Source organism: Melopsittacus undulatus, chromosome 10 (assembly GCF_012275295.1).
Source record: "Melopsittacus undulatus isolate bMelUnd1 chromosome 10, bMelUnd1.mat.Z, whole genome shotgun sequence".
NCBI classification, from domain to species: domain Eukaryota; kingdom Metazoa; phylum Chordata; class Aves; order Psittaciformes; family Psittaculidae; genus Melopsittacus; species Melopsittacus undulatus.
This window is the reverse complement of record NC_047536.1, coordinates 19,748,244-19,755,011: the sequence shown is the minus strand read 5'-3', so window position 1 is coordinate 19,755,011 and position 6,768 is coordinate 19,748,244. Positions and strand designations below refer to the sequence as shown.

The 6,768-nt window shown below is 49.5% G+C and overlaps 1 protein-coding gene across 1 annotated transcript in view; it reads left to right on the top strand.

The window, feature by feature from the left end:
- Positions 1 to 351: 351 nt before the first annotated feature.
- Positions 352 to 6,768, top strand: part of ARHGAP40 (Rho GTPase activating protein 40) — a 49,210-nt gene continuing 42,793 nt past the window's right edge. Inside the window, exon 1 of the mRNA XM_031047651.2 lies at positions 352 to 424. The gene's annotated coding sequence lies outside the window, so the exon portion shown is untranslated. The remainder of the gene's footprint in view (positions 425 to 6,768) is intronic.

Genomic DNA, 6,768 nt, shown 5'->3' with positions numbered 1-6,768 from the left:
GTGTGCATTAAATAAAACTTGTCTGCGGCTTTGTTTTCGCAGATTCTTTACGCAGGAAAAGCCCCTCGGACCCAAGGGGCCGTTCGCTGAGAACGCCGCGTGCCTCCCTCTCCGCAGCGGGTGTCCGGGGTCGGTGCTGGTGGGCTGGGCATCAGCCACCGTTGGCGCGGGGGGGGGAGGGGGGGTCGCGGGCAACGGCCCCGCCTCTCCCGGATCCCGTGCAGGGGCCGAGCTGTTCCGCGGTGCTCCCGCGCAGGGAGGCGCGGCCCTGACCCCTGGCACCGTGGGGGGGGGGGCGGTTCCCGGTCCGTGAGCGCGGGGCGGGGTCCGGGCCGCGGGGCCTGCCCAGCTCGGGCGGTACCGAGGGGGCAAGGACCGGCCTCCGCTCCTCCGCTTCTGCTCCTGCGCGGCGCGGACCCCGCAGGTAGGGTGGTGCTGGGCGGCGGGAGTGGGCTGTGTCCCGGGCGCGGTGCTGCTGTCGGGGGCGCTGCGAGGAGCGGGGCGGTTTGTGCCAGCTCAGCCGCCGCATCCCTGAGCGGTCCAACCTGGGGAGCAGCCCTCGCCGGTAGCTGAGGGTTTCTCTTCCTTTCCCACCCCGTCCATGTGGACTTGCACGTGTGGCCATGAAGGACCTCACCTTGCAGCTGAATCGCTGGGGACGCCTCCTTCCTCTGCGGGTTCAGGCTGCTCGAATGTAGAATCCCAGACCGGTTTGAGTTGGAAGGGACCTCAAAGATCATCCCGTTCTAACCCCCTGCCACGGGCAGGGAAAACGTTGATCTCTCTGTTAATCTCAGTTCAATCAGAAATCTCATTATCTTGAGGCAGTTGCCAAAGTGGTGGAGTTCAAGTTATAAACGTTTTAATGGGGTCATCACTGCAGAGGAGTAGATGAACTGAGGTCAGTCAGTAAAACACCTAAAGGGCTAGTAGAATATTGCTTCTTGTATTGCATAGTGATTTCTTAAAGCCTCGTGGCACCAAAGTATACACTTTGGGTTGTTTTTGTCTGTGCAAATACTCTTGGAATAGCTTTGGCATGGCTGGGCTGGCTGTTGCTTGCAGTGGCACTGTAACAGCAGGGACTCTGGTGCCAGCGTGTGAAACCTGCTTGAGAAACCTACTCCAAGGATTAGCAGCTCCTGCAAAGTTCTTCAGCACCACAGACGTGCTGATGGCAAGAGTGGTTTAAACCTATTTTCCCCTTCTCTGAGCTGAGTAGTAATGCATGACTAAATATTTATCTGTTAAAAATAAAACTTCTCTGTGGCAATTCGGCTAAAAGTAGCATGAAAGGCTGTTTTGGCTCTGCTGTGGCTCTTTGCAAGAGATTGGTGATGAGTGAACCTGACCTGGTGAATGGGTCCTGATCTGCAGATGTAGGGACTCTGGTTGAGCCCCAGAGGCTTTCTGCTGTGGTCCACCTTAGTTAAAATACTTCTTTCCCTGGATTTAGCTGTGATGCCTGCCGTATGCCTGTCTTTGCTGAGCATTTGAAATTCACAGTGTGGATGAAGATGACCTTTCAGCTGCATTGTCATCTGCAAGCATTGAATAGTATCAGTGAGATTGAATTTCCCTTAGCTGTTATGTTCCAAAGCTGTTTTCTGGGCATCAGCAGCAGCATTAGAGCTTGCAGATACTGTTTTGAAGCTCCTGCCGGTGTGGTTGTTGGCACTGGTTACAAATAGATACAAATTTGTTACAAATACTTTTTTAAAAGTTTTTTTTGTGGTTTTGCTTGTTTTGTTGGGTTTTTGGTTTGTGGGTTTTTTTTGTGGGTTTGGTTGGTTTTTTTTTTTTGAAGGTTTTCTGTTGTGTTGGATTTAATTCACTTCTAAGTTCACTCTTGTTCACCTGATACAAACCATCATTTCTCCCATGTCCTGCCTCTGTCTCAGGGCCCTTCTGTACATATTTTTCTTAGCTGAAAAAACTTGATACCAAAACCTGTCAGGAACACTTTGTGGCACAGTATTGGTGAGAGCTGTGTTTTGGTAGTCTCTTTTGGCTGAGATTAAGCCTCCTGGGAGAGGGCAGCCTGCATTACTATGCACCTACCTGTACCATGAATGTTTTGTGACCTTTTGCACTACCAGTCTTTTTTCTCATCTTACTCATGAAGCATTTATGTTGCAGGCATGTTACAGGATTGGATTTTTCTGAATATTAAGACTATCTGGAAGTATTGTACACTGAAATGTAGGCACTGGTTTTCTTCTTCTCTGAGCTCAAAACTCTGGAACAAGTTGGTAAAAGACCCAAACTTTAGTATAAACTCCAGTGACCTAATATATTGTGATGTATTTAAGTGACAAACATGTCTGATAGTAGTATGTCAGAGCATAAGGATAAGGTCTCACAGCACATTGGAATATCTTAACATGTCAGCTGGGCCTCTCTCAGTAACATCTGGGTGAGCTATGGCTGTTTACAACCTTCTCCTGGAGGAGTCATGGGATGATTTAACTTGGCTGACATCTGGTTTTAGTAAAGAGGAATGTGGGGTTCTTGGATCCAGCTGCATGTAGAAAAATAATGCTGAAGATTTGGCTCCTGGTCCCTCATACCCCAAGAGGGTGCAGCAGCAGCACCACAGCTCTTGTCTAACTAAGAGATGGGTTTTGAGATGGTGTTATTGATGCTGAAAGGAAAAATCCATGGGTGTAGTTTTCCAGTTCATAGCAACAGTAATTAGTTGGATGGAGAATCATGTCACTTGTCAAAGCTTTATAAATTGAAAGGGGTGAGGGTCCAGCTCCCCTTAAAGAAAAATACCACTCCCTTTGAGTGCAGGGGGGTGTTGAAATGGGGGCCCACAGACGCAGTGGCACCTCAGCCGTTTACAAAACCCAATTGGCCAAACCTCTCAGCATCCTGGCCTGGGTTCTGTTTTGGCCCTGCTTGAAAGGAGACTGGATGAGGTGGTGACCTAAGGAGCCCTTCACATGGTCTTGTGGTAGCACATGTAAACTGCTGAGGGAAACAGTGGCCTTCTCTGCACTGGAGTGAAGAACCTCCCACCCCTTTAGTACCTGGTTAAAAACCACTGTGTGATTTGCACTGGGGTCTTCTGCTTTGGTTGGGTGAGAAGAGTGCTAAACTTTATACATTAAAAGTGAGAGGCTACCAAGTATGACTAAGAATACGTGATATCCTAGTGTTGTATGTCTCAGTTCAGCAAAATGTTTGCTTAATTTCATAGAATCATAGAATAGTTAGGATTGGAAAGGACCTCAAGATTATCTAGTTCCAATCCCCCTGCCATGGTCAGGGACACCCCACACCAGACCATATCACCCAAGGCTTCATCCAACCTGGTCTTGAACACTGCCAGGGATGGAGCATTCACTACCTCCCTGGGCAACCCATTCCAGTACCTCACCACCCTAACAGTAAAGAATTTCTTCCTTATATCCAGTCTAAACCTCTGCTGTTTAAGTTTCAACCCGTTACGCCTTGTTCTATCACTACAGTCCCTAATGAATAGTCCCTCACCAGCATCCCTGTAGGCCCCCTTCAGATACTGGAAGGCTGCTATGAGGTCTCCACACAGCCTTCTCTTCTCCAGGCTGAACAGCCCCAACTTTCTCAGCCTGTCTTCATATGGGAGGTGCTCCAGTCCCCTGATCATCCTCGTGGCCTGTTCTGGACTTGTTCTAACAGTACCATGTCCTTTTTATGTTGAGGACACCAGAACTGCACACAATACTCCAAGTGAGGTCTCACGAGAGCAGAGTAGAGGGGCAGGGTCACCTCCTTCAACCTGGTGGTCATGCTCCTTTTGATGCAGCCCAGGATACGGTTGGCTTTCTGGGCTGTGAGCACACACTGAAGCTGGCTCATGTTCATTTTCTCATTGACTAACACCCCCAAGTCCTTCTCCGCAGGACTACCATGAATTTCCTTTTTGCCCAGCCTGTAGCTGTGCTTGGGATTGCTCCCACCCAGGTGTAGGACCTTGCACTTGGCATGGTTAAACTTCATGAGGTTGGCATCAGCCCACCTCACAAGTGTGTCAAGGTCCCTCTGGATGGCATTCCTTCCCTCCAGAGTATCAACAGAACCACACAGCTTGGTGTCATTGGCAAACTTGCTGAGGGCACACTCAATTCCATTGTCCATGTCAGTGACAAAGATATTAAACAAGACCGGTCCCAACACTGATCCCTGAGGGACACCACTCGTTACTGATCTCCAGCCGGACATTGAACCGTTGACCACAACTCTTTGAGTGCGACCATCCAGCTAGTTCTTTATCCACCGAGTGGTCCACCTATCAAATTGATGACACTCCAATTTAGAGACAAGGATGTCATGTGGGACATTGTCGAACACTTTGCACAAGTCCAGGTAGATGACGTCAACTGCTCCACCTCTGTCCATCACTTTTGTAGCCCCGTCATAGAAGGCCACCAAATTGGTCAGGCAGGATTTTCCCCTAGTAAAGCCATGCTGGCTGTCACCAAGCACCTTTCTCTTTTTCATGTGCCCTAGCATGCCTTCCAAGAGAATCTGCTCCCATATTTTGCCAGGCACAGAGGTGAGACTGACTGGTCTGTAATTCCCTGGGTCATCCATTTTCCCCTTCTTGAAAATGGGGGTCATATTTCCCTTTTTCCAGTCATCAGGAACTTCACCTGACTGCCATGATTTTTCAAATATGATGGCCAGTGGCTTTGCAACTTCATTCGCCAGCTCCTTCAGGACCCGCGGATGGATTTCATCAGGTCCCATGGACTTGTGTACATTCAGGTTCTTAAGATCTCGAACCAGATCCTCTCCTACAGTGGGCCTAAGGTCTTCCTTCTCACAGTCCCTGTGTCCGCCTTCCAAGACTCGGGTGCTGCGGTCAGAACCTTTGCCAGTGAAGACCATGGCAAAGAAGCCATTCAGAACCTCAGCCTTCTCCAAGTCCTGTGTAGCTAGTTCTCCCGAAAGTTTCTGGAGGGGGCCTACATTGTCCTTAGTCTGTTTTTTAGCCGCTACATACCTATAAAATCCCTTCCTATTATCTTTAACATCCCTTGCCAAGTTTAGCTCCAATTGGGCCTTAGCTTTCCTAACTTGGTCCCTAACTACCCTGACAACATCCCTGTATTCATCCCAGGCCACCTGTCCTTGTTCACCTTTTATAAGCCTCTTTCTTCCTGTGAATTTTTCTCAGCAGCTCCTTATCCATCCAAGGAGGTCTCCTGGCCCTCCTGCTGCACTTCCTTCTGGTCAGGATGCAACACTCCTGAGCTTGTAGCAGGTGATCCTTGAATGTTAACCAAGAGTCTTGGGCCCCCTTGCCTTCTAGGGCTATATCACATGGAACCTTGCTAAGCAGGTTCCTGAAGAGCCCAAAGTCTGCTCTCTTGAAGTCCAGGGCAGTGAGCTTACTGCATGCTCTTCTCACTGTCTTGAGGACCTCAAATTCGACCATCTCGTGATCACTGCATCCAAGACTTCCCTGGAGAGTCACATTTCCAATGAGCCCTTCTCTTTTGGTGAGCACGAGGTCAAGCAGGGCACCTCTCCTCGTCGGCTCCTTTATTGCTTGCAGAAGGAAGTTGTCTTCCACACAATCGAGAAACCTCCTGGATTGCTTGTGCTGGGCCATACCGTCGCCCCAACAGATGTCAGGGTGGTTGAAGTCCCCCATGAGAACAAGGGCCTGCGAGTGTGAGGCTTTTCCTATTTGTCTGTAGAGTTCTTCATTCACAGGTTCCTCTTGATCAGGCGGTCTGTAACATATCCCCACAGTAATGTGTCCCATCACCGATTCCCCCTTAACCCCTGACCCACAAACTTTCTGTTAGCTGATCACCTGTCCCCAGAGAGAGTTCCATACTCTCCAGCCTATCCCTAACATAAAGGGCAACTCCCCCTCCCCTCCTACCGGGCCTGTCTTTTCTAAAAAGCCTATAACCCTCCATTCCAACACTCCAGTCAAAGGAGCCATCCCACCATGTTTCTGTGATGCCTATTATATTATAGCCCCGTACATGTGCCCACATCTCTAATTCCTCTTATTCCCCATGCTATGGGCATTTGTATAGAGGCATCTGATCTGAGCTCCAAAAGAAGCCAGCTCAGTGGCTGGAGCGGCTAGAATATTATTACATTGCTCAGAGTATTTATTATAGGTGCTGTCAACTGACTGGGTGTGTTGGGATGGAATGATACTCCCCTCCCCCAACACATCTAGTTTAAAGCATCCTTGACAAGTCTGGCAAACCTCCCAGCAAAGCCACTCTTCCCTTTCTTTATCAGAGCAGCTCCACCAGCCCCCAGTAGGCCTGGCCTACAAATGTGGGCCCCATGTCCAAGACACCCAAACCCTTGACTATGACACCACCCTTTTAACCATTTATTAACCTGTCCAATCCTCCTTGCCTTTGGAAGGTCCTCCCCTGTGTCTTGGAGAATTGTCGAAAAGACTATCTGAGCTCCAGAACCCCTGACCACCTCCCCCAGAGCTCTGTAGTCCTTCTTTATACTCCTCATGCTACTACTATCTATATCCCTAGCACCCACATGTATCACTAGAAGTGGGTAATAGTCCATGGGACTTACTAGAGCAGGCAGCCTCTCCGCAACATCCCTGATCTGTGCCCCAGGTAAGCAACACACCTCCCTTGCGACCGGGTCAGGCCGACAGATGAGCGCTTCTGTCCCTTTCAAGGCAGAGTCCCCTACTACTACAACCCACTGCTTTTTCCTGGTGGCACCAGTAGAGATCTTCTGTACCAGTGCCCCAGCCAACTGTTTCTGATACAAGTG